This window comes from Gasterosteus aculeatus, chromosome 6 (genome assembly GCF_964276395.1).
Source record: "Gasterosteus aculeatus chromosome 6, fGasAcu3.hap1.1, whole genome shotgun sequence".
In the NCBI taxonomy this organism is placed as follows: Eukaryota; Metazoa; Chordata; class Actinopteri; order Perciformes; family Gasterosteidae; genus Gasterosteus; species Gasterosteus aculeatus.
In genome coordinates this window covers 11,755,849-11,772,290 of record NC_135693.1, presented here as the reverse complement: position 1 = coordinate 11,772,290, position 16,442 = coordinate 11,755,849, and positions in this window count along the sequence as shown.

The following is a 16,442-nucleotide window of genomic DNA, read 5'->3' as shown; positions in this document are numbered from 1 at the left end:
CATCCTGCCGCAGGATAGACCAGGGGCCGGGATCTCGAGCCGAGATGAGGCATATCCCCCCCTTTGGGAGTCCAGACAATGGTGGTGGTGGTGGTAGAGCCCTGGTTGCATAACTCTCCAGCTATGCCAGGTTCTGCTGTAGATTGGAGGTGTCAGGGGTGGTGGCGGGTCACCTTTGGAGCGTGCTGAAATGACAACTGACAGCAAAAGAGAGGAGAACAGTTTTTAACGTTTGCCTGCACCAATGCGATTGGTTTACGGTAACGACACCTACGCATGATACTACCTGACCCCGCCCCCAATCAGCTGGCCGTGCCCCCCCAGGGAGAGAGGAGGCCACCAGGGAACGGCACAACCTGTCCAGTCTTCCTGACTGAATTTTCGCCTAAGCGTCATATAATCAATAGCAGCAACATAAAATGGTTTAATAGTTTCACTTATGAGATTGATTTAGGTTAAAACGTGTATATGTCAACTCAAATAAATGTATTAATGAGAACTACCCTTTGCGCACGTGCCACATTCTGCGCTTTTTGCGCCGTTCTGCCTTTTTTGCGGACTGAAATTGGCTGCAACATCATTTTTTCTGGCTTGGGTGGAAATACGTTATTTGGTAAGTAACGTTAACTGTTTTTTACGTTGTTGAATAACGCTTGCACACAAGTTGTGAAACGTTCTTAATAAGTCAAACCAGGGAAATTCTGCTCCACTTTACTAAAGTCCCGATTTGGCAGCATTCAAGCTAACGTTAGTTAGCTGAGCGTGTTTAGCATCATGACCAGAGGTCAGAAAGTCAGTCAGTCATCTCCAACGCCACGAGGGGAGTCAGTCGCTCCCAGCGTCCTTCCCTGTCAGCTAACACGGCTTCAGGGCAAGACCAACATGCCAACGTTGACTAGCGTTAGCTAACGCTAGCTAACGTTCACTTGTGTTAGCTAATGCTAACTAACGTTGACTAGCGTTAGCTGAAGCAGCGCATGTTTCTTAAGGTAAGTTCATTCTACATGTTTCATCTGTACGTTTTTTAAAACATTGACTTTCCTGTAACATTTGGCGTATTCCAGCATTTCACTTCTCTAATACATGTATCATCTTTCATATGATAGTAAGTAATAGTCGGTATGCTGAATGATTTTTCACTGTCATTTGTTTAGTGTGTGTTAATGATCCTGTTCTCCTTTATAGGATTCTGCATGCAGAGGTGTAAGGAATGCGGTTTGGATCTGGATTTGAGGTTGATATTCATTTACATTGTCAATAATGGAAATGCACAATGCACTGGACTTTTGTTAATTTCCTGATCAGATGGTTTATTATTTTGTATTTGTTGTATTGGATGGTCAGTTCTGACTTCTCTGAGCATTTGCAATATAAACGCTTGAACTACATTATGTATCATGCGTCTTAATAGGGGATAAAATAAGAAATGTTTAATAAAATAATTGTTTAGAACTATTTGATCAAAATGAGTTGGACTAATTCAATGTAATCCTATTGCATGGATGTTCTTAAATTGAGTTATGGCTACACATATTTATTGGATGAAAATCCTGCACACAAATAAATTGAGTTCATCCAATGACTTACTTTGAGTTTAGATTAAGTTGAACGAACAACATTTTTTGAATATTTGATTAATGGTATCTATTCATTTGAGATGAATTTGATCAAAATTAGTTGGACTAAATCAATTTAATCCTATATCATAGAGATCTTGACTGTCCAATGACTTATTTTTTTGAGTGCAACAACATTTGTCGCTGCAACATGCAATTTATCATTTTCCTTCTTTCACACAGTGCACAAGTTTGCAGTTAGACTCATTGAAATTCTGTACTTTCCTCTGGATATTCTCAATAGCCTGCTGCTTTTAGAAAGTGATATCCTTGGTTGACCTCTATGCAGATTGACATGTCCCGCTGCGCTGCAAAGATGTCCTCTGGCCCTCTGGTCTGAACTTGGTAGTTATGGCCATCTAGAGGTAAAATCAGCACAGTGCACTTTCTGTCAATGTGCTTCGGTACTCGTGGTTCCCAAACTGTATATTAGCGTATCACCTGCTTAAAGACAGGTATGCCTATTAAGTCCAAGGCAAAGTCTACTTGTTAGCCCCTCTCATGTTACAGCATAAACATTTCTACAAGTTGAGGTACACTATATCTGACACTTCCCTCTCAAATTGTTTTATTTGAATAATTTCTTAAAATAAACTAATCTGGTTTTATCTTGGAAGGAAAACATATTTTTGTGAGGTAAAAATAGGTATTTTCCTCGATATGATCTTAACCCTCTTGTTAAAAACTTTAAATGGATCTTATGATGACTGACTTCTATGTTGGGAAAAAGTTTTTACTCGGCTCTTAGTAATACGAAATCACAACTTGTTTAAAACGATTTCATACACCAATACACAGAAAATTTTGAAAAACTGCTGAAATCCAATATTAGTTAAAACTTGATGTCTGACTGCAACAGACTACACAGCTGATATTAGCCTGGATGGAAGAATTGAATAGAATGATGCCAGCTACAGAAAAACTGTTTAATGATTTATTAAACTTTATTTATTTATTGCTAATACCTTTTTACTTTTCTTAGTGGGTAGAGTACTGTCTCACCTGCTGTAGCGTGCTTCCAATGACACAAGATGGCACTGCGACACTGCTTTTTGCCTCCATAGTGGTTTGAGGAAAGAGAAAGGACAAACGAGAGAGATACAAAGAGAGTGAAGCAGAACCCCCAGCAATGTTTTATGACACACAATCAGCTGAGTGCCTCCATTTAAAGCAGCATTAATTAAATTTATGGCAAATTGAGTTTAAACTCTGGAATTGAGTTTTCTTTGCGGAAATCACTTTGAGTTGATTAATACCAACTTTTCCACTTCGTTGCCTGTAATTAAATCCAAATGAGTCGTTCCTCATTACAGATGTCTCCCTGGAATTTAAACACTCTGTAGGCTTGCTGTTCATTTGCCTGTGCGTGCGTGTGTATGTGTGTATTTGAATTTAATGATGTTACAGTGCATGCATTCATTTGCATTCTGGGTAAGGTTGATTCTTCTGCTGGTTGCTGAACAGGCTTTTGCAGCGTGTCGCTTATGATCTCTGGCATGTGTAGTACTTTGATTCCTTTAAGATTTACCTCACGTCTCTGGGAGTTGTCATTTTAACACCTTAAACCCGTTTCCACCTTCCACTCCCTTGAATCAACCCATATTTTCCCTTTTGCTCCTGAGGGTCTTCATTAAATGTCTTGTATATTTAAGCAGGATTAATAAATCGAGACTATGCATTTTCTCACAAGCTTCAGATTGTAAAAATACCCAAATACCTGCACACACACACATATTGAATGTCTTCGCATGGTACAACAGGCACACCTTGAGTTGACTTTGACTTCACGTTAATCTCTCAATCACCATTTCCAAACAAGTTAAACTGCAAGCTCTGCCTGAGTTCTGTGGATTTCCATTGCCTGTGAATCCATGCCGCCCTGAACAATGACATGATCCTCACATGGCTTTACTCTAAACCCCCAGAAATCCTTAACAACCACCGACATGAAAGTAAAGCGGGATGGACCCTTTCCAACGAGCCATTATTCTCTTTCTCCCAAACAAAAGGAACTCTGCTCTCTGGCTAATGAGGCTGAACTTACACTCTTGTGGTTGGAACAGAACAAAAACTTTTACTGCTGAATCACCACTCTGTCTCTCTGTGCGGGTGGGTGAGTTAGTTTTATTTTTGACCCGTGTTCAACGTCTCTTCTCCGGCAGTCCCTTAATCCAGTAGGTGATGAGATTTCAGCAGTGGTTTGAGGATCTATCCCAGACCGAGTGTGTGTGTGTGTGTGTGTGGGGGGGGTGCAACCGTGTTTTTTCAGATGGGAAAAGTTTTGCAATCTTTAGCACCACAATACGGTGGAAGCCAATAAACTGATGTTAGAAAGCCACCCACTTACCACACACACAAACAGCCTTCTGACAAATAAATTCATTTGAATATGCACGGCCATTTATTTTTCCGGTTCTGTCTATTTTGCCAAATCAGGATTTTATTTTTTTTTAATACGTCCACAACAGTTGTTTCTTTGTCAACGCCTGTTTGTCCCTGATAGCATAAGACCTTCAACTATGTAATACCATCAAGTGATTTTGTGCCCAAATTAGTCTCAATTTTCCATTCTTGCTTTTTTCTGAGCTTCACTGCGTTGTTGCTTTGTTGAAGTGGACCAGAAATAAAGTTCTGTTGTCTGACTCTGTTGCTGACTGCCCAATGCACCGTTTTCCAGCAGGAGATATGCACGGTCCTATTCTTCTAAAAAGAGCTTGGATTGTTACAAGCTTCATTCATAACGTGGACATTTGACTCTTATTATTATAACTGTCATGATGAACTCATGTTATCCTTTTTTAAATGTAACAACTGTAATTAACTTGCTTGAAGGTGGTAAAAGAAATGCTGAGTTGACACCAGGCCTGCACATTGGAATCTGGGGTGTCTCCGGTATTCCAATATCCATCATTTCCTACAGTTTTCTCTGCCAGCTCTTTTTTCTTCCTCTTCTTTTTTCACCCTGACACGATTGACAGCTGTGCCAAGGTGGTTCTCTCTGATGTGTGTTTTGCGTCTGGCCCTCTGTCAGTAATCCTTTTTTTTTCTTCTTCTTTTTTTGAACTTCAATGTTTTCTCTCAATTAAGAATGAATTTAAAGCGGCCGAAGGAAAGTCCTGCTTTTCTGGCACTGTACTGAATTTATCCATCAGAGCGGCTAACAAATGGGCTGTTTGCTTAATTGCACCCGTAGAGATCGATTATGAATCAGAGCGCTGGCCGTACTGTCACACACACTCGGTTTGGCTGCTTCTTTGCACCCTGTTGCTTCTACCTGAGGCTGTTCCCATCTGCTTTTTATAAGGTAGCAGCCTAATTTGCCTGTTGCCAGAGACTCTAAAGTCTCCTGTGACTGCGGAACTACGTAGTTTATCTACAAGGGATTTTCAGAATGTGAATCCATTATGTTTTTTTGCCTATAATGTGTGTGTGTGTGTGTGTGTTCTCTAATGGACCCTTTCTGTGTATGGATTCACTGTATTTATAGTTGAAGTGCTTTCATTAACTTTCAGTTAATGAAAATGGACTCCTTACTGACGCGGCATTTGGAACAAGTAACGTTTTGGAACAAGATCTTCAGTGAGACATCGGTCCTCACCAGGGACGGGGCGGGGAGGAGATTTATTGGGTGCTGAGACTGACATAGACCTTACTCATGTTGCTAATGCTCTTGTAGGCCGGGAGATAAAGAATAATCAAAAACACTTATAACCAAAGCCTCCACACACACACACACACACACACACACACACCATACTGTGCTTACATGGATACAAATATAGACTCACTTTTTTCTCAAACACTTAAAAAGACAATCTTGCCATTCTTCTGTCTTTACACGCGTTCTTAAGGATCAACAGGGAGGCTTGAATTATATTTCGTATCCAATAATGGCTGAAAATGATGCATATAACTGTTGCCAATTGGAGAAGCACATGGAGACATAACTTAGATTTAGTTCTCCTCCTGCAGGCTTTGGACTCAGGTTTCCATAGCAAAAAGGCTTCAGCTGTTCTGCCGCAGCATTTGTTGACCATGACCGTGCTGCCCTGCGGCTCTCCTCCAGCCTTGAGGTCAACTTGGTTAACTTCAGACGTAGTTTTTGGATGATTGGGTATGTAATGGAGGGCCAAATGAAATTGACCAGTGCCTTCTTGAGGGCCCCCACCGGGCCAGAAGGGAGGGCTGGTCATACATGATTTAGATGGGCCCGGGTGTCATTTCTTTTTGATGATGCAATGGGCAGTTCCGCCATGCAAGTGAATGGGTCGATGGGTGTTCCGGCCATGCGTTATGTGTCTGCACTGAGGTGTGTTTTATGGATTGTTTTTAAGTTGCCTGGTCGTAACCAAGGAAAGATTTGACTCCGTGTGCAGCGTTTTCTGTCTGCAGTACTGTGTATATGTTTAAAGTGTATAGGCAGCATTGTGTTGGCGTGATCCCCAGGGTCCATCTTTGTGAGGTCCAGTTTAAGTGTTCGACCTTGATGGTGGAGATTGGCCAGATGGCCAGTTCCAACTTCATAAAGACGTTTTCTCTTGATTATTATGTCTTGATTATTATTTCACAAATTTGCGCACCTGAGCATTTAAATATTGGTGCCTCAGATTATCAGTGTGTTTATGTCGTTGCGTATGTGTATCTGTGTTTAATTAGTCATTACCTAACGCTGACTTATATCCTGTTATTGCACGACTGGAAGCTCGAAGCTATACCTTCATTCCTAGTGACGTAGCATTTTGAGGAAATTTAAAAGAGAAATAATGAACCAGACTAAACATGCTTAACCTCTGCATCTTTCAGACTAAACAAGATAAAGACTCAGATGGTTGATGTGGTTTAGTTCAGTCTGTAAACAAGCGTGAGGAAATGTGCAATTAGAATAATGAGCACATGTGGCTCAGTTACAGTGGCCAGATGAGAGCATCTACATAACACAGACACCAATTAACTATGATGAAAACTCACAGAAAATGTATATTTGCATATTTGTGTGTTTATCTAGTGTGTGTGTGCGCTTGTTCGTGTGTGGCAGGGCCGGCTTAAGTCGAGATGTCAGGATGTGTTTTGACAGACAGCAATGATTCTGCCCGGCAGCTCTCCCATGGAGGCAGTAAAGTGACAGAAACACACAAACACACACAAATGACTGCCCCGCTACATTCAACTCTCCCCTCCTCTAAGAACATCTTTCCCCCTTATTTACTCAGGCCAGTAGCACTGCCATGGCAACCAGCGGTGTTTTGGAGAGTGCTTGTTTAGGGAATGTGTGTCAAGGGACAGATGAGCGAAGACATGGGTCCCATTTTTCTGCCTCGGCCGGCACCTGAGGGGAGAGGGGGGAGGAGAGAGGCTGGAAACCAAAGGCCAATAAGTCCACTGGCAGAAAACTACAGAAGAGCACTTTTTCACAGCACCTGACCATTTGGTGATGTTTGATGTGCATATATTTCCTTCCACTCACAGGTTTTTGTGAACTGTGCCATGCGGCGGCTGCACTGATGTCTTCTTCCTACTTGGTATTCCAAAGCATCGCTTTACAGCTGCGTTGCGTTAGCTCTGTGCCCTCGGACGCCAGACAGGACTTTTTTTAATTTTTTAATTCAAAACATTACCTGTTGGCAATCAGAGCACCACTACGTTGTTTAAGCAACCGATTTAGTTAAAAGAATAATTTTTAGCATGCCCACATCTGTATGTGCTCCAGTGAATGCCTGACCTGTTCTCTGTGGTCAGAGCTGTTCTTCCACGTCAAAGGATAAAGAGCTTAGAGTCTTAAACTCGTGCAACCATCTCTGTAAACCAGAAAGCGATTCCAAAACTCTGAACCCCACTCTCTTTAGAATTCACTTTAATGGACCAATACCAGAAGAGGGCAGTCATGTGCAGGATAGATTACGATAAAAAGATCCAGATTCTGATGATCATGAATGGCCCCATAGGTCAACCGTTCCAGACCTCCTGTCAGATGCGAAGTGGATACTCAATGGCTCTTTCGCTCACAAACAACCCGATTCAACAATTTATTTTCTCGGCCTCGTTGCTCGATTCGAAAACAAGCGTGGCAACACTACACGGTGACGGACTTCTCAATACATAAGCATTATCTACGCTGGACGAGCCAAAGCCAAAGCTGGCTATAACTGCACTTCAAAGAGAGAGGCTGCCCCATGTTGTTGGAGTGATAAAACTGCTCCTCAACGTAAGAATGTTAATGAACAGGGCTGCGCTGCTTTCGATGGAAGAATATATATTTAGAGCCAAGTGAGAGCGTGTGAAAGAGCTCAAGTGAGTGTACGTGTGTCCATGGTTATTTCACAATAAAGGCCACATAAAACGTGACATGACATGACAGACGGAGAGATAAAGGGCGCGTTAGAGCTTTATGAAGTACCAGCGGACACAGTCCAGCGTGCTGGAACGGCTCGGGGGTTACTGCAGTTTTAAAGTGTGAGACCACAGATGCTGATGCATCGGGACCATGTGAAAGCGAGGCCCTATAGCCCGTATGATGGGCTAATTCACAGAGCCACTCGGGGGGAAATTAAGAATCCGATTATTTTCGACACTATGATTTGGGCTCAGAGCGAGAGCGAGAGAAGGGGGCATGGAAAGAATCACAGGATTTATGATGTCTGAGCCCTCCTGTGAGGGGGGCCTTTCCTCTGACAGGCAAGGAAATACTTCTCCAATGTGTCTCCCTGCTGACAACAGTGCGTAACAGAGACAAACACGTCCCCCTAACCCACCCAATGCTCCCTCACTTTCCCTGTGTTGCTTTTCATCTCCCTGCGGTTAAATCTGCTGGTGATGATGCAGCTCATTGAAAGTGGTGAAAGCAGGGGGAATCGGAGGCTGGGAAAGAGAAAGCGAGGGATACGTCCAGTTCCCAGCGCCTCCCGAGCTGTGGAAAAATGTGTGCGCCCGTCGTCTCTTCGTCCTCCTCCCGGGGGAGCACAGTTTCCAGGAAGCGCCGTAGGGGTTAAACGCACACAGTTCGGCACTGACCTCTCACCTCTGATTAGCCTAGCGTAGCCGCTAAGTGGTTTCTCGGCGACTCCTCCGCTCGGCCCCGCCAGCAGCAGCAGGCGTGATGTATTCCACGTCACGTGGCCCGGGCTACTGTGGCGAATGAATGACCGCGGCCGCATTACTGACGTAAACTCCGCCCTGACTTGAGAGTCCGTGGCGGTACGCGAATGCCTGCCGGCAGTAACACCGACCTGTTCGCGGCTCTGCTGCTGTGAGCAAAGCTACTTTGGTCTTGTTCTTTCCTCTTCTCCCACAGCTGACCCATATATGACCTCTTTTTTTTCTTTTCATGCCTGATATTAGAAAAGTTTAATCATTGCTGGGAGACATACAAAGAGGATTAACATTCCTGGGTCTCCTACACGGAGACGTTGCCCTTCTACCTCCTGTTTTGTCCTCTCTTTGGTCTCTCACACCCCCTCTCTTTCCCACCTCCCCACTTCTATACTCTTTTTGCCCACTTTTCTAGTTGCTTCTGTCTATTCAGCAATCAAATATGTTTGTACCTCCAGTTCTTTCGCCGGTATCCTATTCTACTGTAAAAGTACTTTGGTAGTATAATACTATCACTAGAAAGTTGTAGTTTCAATGCCAGCACAGGATAGTCATTGTATTCCGCTTCCCCTTCCTTTGTCCATTTGCATCTGTGCAGGATATGACCAAATTGTTTGTGTTTGTGTCGGAGAGCTTAGCTGCCATTACAGCATTTGACCGCGGAGGCTTCCTCTGCTTTCAGCCCGAAGGCTGAGGGCCGCGGACTAACTGGTGCCATGTCCTCCTTAATGCACACAGGATGTGTCTGCTGTCTGTGTGTACTTTATCAACAGAATATCTGTACGCCGTCACCTACTACACACAGAGCTCCCTGTGTGGGGAGTATTAGCAGGGCTGCATTTCATTTGGTAATGGGTTTGAAGAGAGACTACTGTGGTTACAGCGTAGAGCTTTTTTCCCTCCTATGGACTCCACACACATGCAGTAGGATTTATGTTTTCTATTACATCAGATAAGTTCTGACGGATGAGCTCAGATCAGCTCTTATCAGGTGTAATTGGGTAAAAGAATGACCACCCTTTGGGTGTGGCACCTACTCCCTTATAACAGACTCTTCAACTATTCAGCAATGGAATAAGTGACTAAAAACCTATCAAGATAAGGGAGTATGGAATGTTTCACATATTATTCACAGTCCAGGAGCATGTGGGTGCATATCTGACCCTTGAATCTAAAACAAGATCAGCTGTCAAATTTTATGTTCCACCATTGTGATTGTAGATCTTTATAGCTGGGGAAAAAAATCCACAGTTAAAAAATTGTTTGTGTATTTAAACATTCCACACAATATTTTCCATGCGAGGCCGTGTGTGGGCTAAAACCCTTTAGTGTAGCAGCCAGAAGAGCACGGTAGTATTTTCCAGTTTGTTTGATGTATGATGCTATCTAGTGGAGGTGTAGCACCACCTCAGTGCTGTCTCCAGATTGATGAGCAATCTACCTGAGGCTGTAAAGCAGAGACTCACCTGGCCTTTGGAGTTTTTTGTTGATTGAGTTGGCCATCCTACATCACAACCTTGTTTCTGCTGTCCTACAACATGGTTCAAGACTTTCAGGATGTCCTGGTTGCTAATCCAACTAATTTGAGACCCATTTTATGAGCTACGCTTTTAAAACTAGAACTCTACAAGTAGCCAAAACACGAAAAAACACAAAATGACCCTGCTGAGCCATTTGAAATGTGGCATCGGTTTCCATGGGTATGTCTCCCTCCGCTCGAAGGATGTAATAGGACGCATAGTATACGCCCATCCAGGCGATAATACTTATTGGAGTTTTTAATTGCTGTTTGTACTTGGAGGAAAGCAGTGATTTTGACGGCAATTCAAAATGTTCCATTTAATAAGATGTGACTGACAGGGCCTTGCATACAGTTCTTCACTTCATTGCTTTGCTCATCAAACTGCTTTAGTAGCCACCAGGGCTCAATGCATATGGCTAATGTCATCCTGAAGGCAACCGCTCCCATACAGTCAGTCACAGAATAAACGGGATCACCCAGATTGCATTTATTGTTATTTTCTACAAACTGTAACTCAATGGATGTAAAACATGTCAGTCAAACAAAAGAAAGCTGCAAATCTGACTGGAAAGCCCCTGAAGAAGTTAAACATTTTACATTGCAACGGTAAACATTAATTATTGATAATGAAATAAACTACAAACCTTGGAAGGTTTTACTTCTGCGGGGGGTAAAAGTCCGGGTCTAATCAGGTTGGTTCTGGTACTACATTTGAAATGAGTGTTTCAGGTGTTTTAATCAACTTTCATTTCAGCGCCCACCTTCATGGTCAGCGTGTTGGCACAGCGAGCGTTAAATGTTGAAACGGCCGCGTGATTAACGGTATCTTTGGTGTTCACCCAGCAACGATCTGACCCCTTTCATCAGTCATAGAGCTGCTCTTCTCAGCCTATCATCAGCTGTCATTAGTGCCCTGAGAGGCCCCTGCTCTTTATCACACACACATACACACTAAGGTGACACAACACAGGCTATTCTTCAAATTCAGGCCTAAATGAACCACATGGAAGTATTTCATATTATTTTAGCCGGAGTGAAGGCAACGTTTCATCCTCTGCCCATTTCTTTATTTGGAAAGATCTTACTCTGCCTATTTTAGACACCTAGCGTATGTTTTCTTGTGAGAACCTTTACCCAGTACACACCCTAATTTATTGCTATTTGTCATTGACCTTGACTGGTTATAACACACAAACACATATACATGCACATACTGATACGGTATCTTCTCCAAAGGCATGGCTTGTTGACAGCTAGCCAATAAAGCCATCATTTTCAGGAGGGACGGGATGAATAATTGCAACCTTTCTGTCTCCGTCCCACTGAATACACACATCCATCTCCCTCATAGTTTTTTTGACAAAGACATGACCCAGTTCTTACCTTTTAAAGCCTGCAACAGGCCTTTATCATTACAGGCTTTATGGTACATGCATACCTTTTCTTTTCAAAATGCTATTTAGGTTTTTCACATCCTTGGATGAATGTAATCCTCAAACATTCGGCCTGGCTAATAAAACATGAGGAGTTCCATGTGCTGCCCTCTGATTTGTAAAAAGTCAGGTATGTACATGCCACTTTGTAGAAGGGTAACATTTTTTGTTTTATTTCACGATGTACTACACTCATTTCAGAAAGCAAGCAGTAAGAGGAACAGATTATTATGAAAGCATATTTGATTTATTGTGAGCATCTCCAGCTTGCTCCTAGAAAATGATTCGGCTTGCTTTTGGGTCGCTATCTCCGGCCAATCGGACTGACTCTCAGAGTAACTGTTGTTGTGGAAATGTGTTGTTGTTTTCTTTGGTATGGGGGGGGGGAACTAGTAAAAGTCTATTCTAAGCCTTTGAAATGTTGAGTCAGGCAGCCGCCAAGCTGCTGGCTGTGAACCGAGTGACTGTATCACGTTAGCGCCTCGTAAACATACATAACACACACACATCGTCAGCTACAAACGTACTACTTGTGTGTTTCAACGGTAACCATAAGGTTAATCCCAGGCGTGTACATTGTTTGTTTTTTGTCCGTACACGTATGTGTGTAAACCTCCTGTCTGTGTCCGTGTCTGTGGATGACTCAGTCCAGCACAGTTTGGACGTTGTGTGATGAGTTTTGGCAAAGGGAGCCGTTGATTTGTTGACCTGTTCCTCTGCATCCAGAGTTGCCAGCAGCAGATCTACATTCAGTGAAATAGCAGCTAGAGAGGAGGAGAGAAGGTAAGCGGAGGACGGCCTCTCAGCTGATCACGTTCACATGAAAGAATTTGCCTCATTTGAGATACATACAGACGTTCGTGCTGTAAAATGGGATGTCATAATATTGGGAATTTAGGCGTTGGTACTAGTAGCAGTAACTATATTGGACTGCTCATATTGCCATAGAAGTGTTGGTTTTTATTTTCAGGCCTTCACAGACAGTATTGCACACACTTTTGTAATAGTAGCGGTTCAAGCTTGTCTTAGCTGCATGGTTTTATGTTGGTTAAGATGTAAAAGGTTTTATTAGCTTTTTTGTGTACTGTAATTCCCATGCTGGTTTCTAGAAAAAAGAAGTTTAGGAAAGGCGGCTTAACTTAACTAGATAATGATTTCACATATGTTTGGTTCACAATATAGCATCATTAGGAACAAAATGGAGTGTATCCCCTTGACTTTAATAGTAAGTCATTTTGAATTTCAATTAAACATTCCTTCCAAAACTGGAGTGGCTCGGTGTGAATGCATTGAAAGGATTAAGTCTCATCAACCATCATCTCCTTTTCTATGAACTCTGGATATTTCTGAGAATGTGATGCAAAAATGTGTCCACAATACAAAGAACTAAGACACCACAAAGAAGCTTCTCATGGCCGTGATATTTCTAAATACCAGCTCACACCATCTGAATGCTTTGGCAGTGAGTTTTGCCGTGGATCAAAACCTGACGGCGCGTCTTCAGGCGAGGGTTTGTGCATTTAGCCAATGACACATTGACCAAGGACAGCTCGTCAAAGGCACAGGGGGGTGAGTAAGCAGCGACCGGTCGATGCCCGGAGGTCAGAGTGACAAATGAACGGTGGATGGATGGGGCTCGTTTTTGAATGTTCGTGGAGGAGAGTGTGCTCTTAGGAAAAAGGCTTTAAGCGGCACTGAAGGACAAGGAGGGTCGAGGTATCAGGTTGCCAGTGGGTCCAGGAGTCTCCCTTTTGTTTCTGCTCGGCATTGTGCAGCCACCATGTAGACATCTACCCTGTAACTGGTGAGCTAAATGCCTGTATCTACCCTGGTGAGGTTCTGCTGTGCGTGTCTGCAAATGTGTGTGTGTGTGTGTGCTTTCGACCCCTGACGCCTCTTTCTTTATAAACTGGTGCCGACAGGCAGAGACAGAGGTTGTGTAGAGAGTGTGATGAAGGAGCTCGGGGAGCTTTTTCAGATAGCTGAAGGTCAAAACCACCGAGGGTGTCATCATCACTCACTCATATATCCTCTGCTGTGATGTAGCTGTGTATTGAACTCTCGGACCCATCTCACATTCATATCTATTCTTTGAATAAAGCAACTGGGTTAAAAATGCACTTTTATCTTTATTTTATATTTATTTCTTATCTTCAATTTGTAACATTGTTTTTTGGTTTATTATTTTACAATCCTGTTAAGGTATTTGAAGACTGATCTTGTCTAACTGTTGTTAGATGTGCGTTTTGTGGCTATGTAGTTTGCCCTGAGTGACCACACTGCCATGTTATCATTTTAGCGGTTGATCTATTCCATGCACCTGTTTTTAGTTTTTTCTGTTGTGCTTAGTTTTTTTCTGGTTTTGAATGAAATCTGAGGTTCAAAGGTTAGTTTGCAAAATTGACGTTATTTCTGGTAGTTGTTATAGTTATTTAGCAGTAGTTCTTTTTCTTCCAGTGACAATTGCGTTTTACATTGTTGGAGGAAAAGAAAGGCAGAAAGAGAGAAGTCAATTTACGTGTGTTACCGTCTTCTGCAGGAGCAAATTAATGCTGAAAAGCTGTTCTTTGAGCCGTCTTCTCTCATGGCATCTGTTACACAAGCTACTGAAGATTAAAACTAACTAATCTGGATTTGTACATTTTTCGTGACTTCTCTTTGTCAAAGTTTAAATAATTGCACATGACGACCTTGTTTTCAATTCTCCTGAAGAGGAGACAACTTCACATACATCATGTTGTGCATGTGGCAGGATTGTGTTTGGTTTTTAGCAAGAATGAAACAAAATGTGGTGGTTTGCACGGTTTTCCTTTTCAGCGAGACGGTCCTTGGCTCAAACCCAGTTTTAATAAAAAACTTAAAAATACACTGTAAATTTACAGCAATTTGTTACAGCGTTGGTAGACTGACAATTGCTGCACAATCCCTGCAAATGATGTATCTATTATCCAAGAACCTCTGAAGAAACTTTCCTTTGAATGTCGTAGAATGTCTGTGTCTGGACAGTTGACATGTTGACACGACCGCAACATTCGCGAACGTCTTTCAAAAATGTTCTATGAGGAACGCGCTTCCTCCTCCTTCCCAAGTGCTTTCCTAAGCCCAACATGTGCTGCTCTTTTGAAATGTTGGATCGTTAATGCCCATAAACACTCGCTGTAGAGCAATTACTCTGAAGCTGGCTCCTTGCAGTTGCATTTGTTGGGGTGATTGTTTTCAGGGGGGAGGGAAAGAACAGATCGTTTTTTTGGACAAGCAATCTGCTCTTTGAAAGGAATTAGAGGATTATGCTTATGCAGTCTTTATTCACACTGAGAACAAATACCAGCACGGCCATGTAGGGACTTGGTTATTGCTGTATAAGCTTTATTGTAAAACTGTACTGTAGTCTTATCATTCAGCTTCAGTAACAAAAAGCTCATTATGGTTCAAGTGATGAAACATCCCGCAAAGTCTTATAGGTACATGTATTGTCATCGCGGTGGCCATGCGGCGATGTCCTTGAAACTATTCTTTGCAAATTCAGGAAGGAGAGACGTGATGAGGTGCAGACTAAAGTCGGAGATTGAGTAAAGCACAAGATGAGGGGAAGGAGTAAAGGAAAAGATGTGGAGAGGGAGGGTTTTGTTGACCTGAGGCACAAGAAGTGCAGAGCAGAATGCAAACCTGACTCAAGTATAAAAGCTTTAAAACAGCTTAAATGAAGAACAACATGGCCGATTAAAATGAGAACACTTGCGCAAGTAAATCCAGCTTTTCCGTCAATTTTCGATTAATCTCAAGCAAAACAAATTGAAATGACCAAACAGCAAACCTCTAAGACCTGAACAGCGCATTATCATTCGAAATCAGATACAACCCTCCCTCCCTTGTTTTCTTTAATTTCTTTAATTTTAAAGATGTACTCCTAACAAACAGATTCATGTCTATAAAGCTCTAAGTAAGAATAACTGAAGACCCTAAACAGTGGATATGTGTGTCTTAAAAAGCCATTGTGTTCAATTCTCTGGGGCAGAAGGAGGAGAAAGGACACTTGATAGCAGATGTAAAAAGGGCACAGGGACTATTTAAACATAACAATAGAAAAATGCCACCCAAATGCAGCCCCCCCCCCCCCCCCCCTCGAGACAGACTGACTGTCCTGATCTTTTCAAAATGACACTGACCAGCAGGAGATTATGTCTAATTAGTGGCCAACGTCCCAACTGACGTGACCGCCTTGTGTTGCGGAAGGTCCAATGGGGTTAGAGTTCATGACCTGACCAAAACACAGAGGCTGCTGATCCCCCCCCCCAGCCCCACAGGAGGGCTTTGACTCAGTTGTATCAGCCCACACACACATACACACACCTACACACCTTCACATCCCTCAGACCTGACGCTCCTCCATCCCTGACCTTGACCTCCGCTGATGAGAGAGAGAGGGAGTCCAACACGTCTCCAACCTGATTTACTTTTTGGTTGACGTTGCTCTTCCGCTGTGTGTGTGTGTGTGTGTGTGTGTGTGTGTGTGTGTGTTTGTGCACGTGGGAGCGTGAAGAGCATGAACTTTTGTTTTTATTTATGTGCTTTTGCCAATATTTGTGTTTGTCTGTGTTTTTGCATCCCGACACTCTCCCTGTATGAACACACGTGTTTAGCCGCACATCAAAGAGGAATATATCCTCTTTGATGTGCGTGTGTGTGTGTCGGGGCGTCGGTGCACGTGTGCACGTCGGTGCGCATGCTTTCCAGGCTGCTGTAAATCTCTGGACTGACATGTTGCTTCAGTAGGGAAACAGCAGG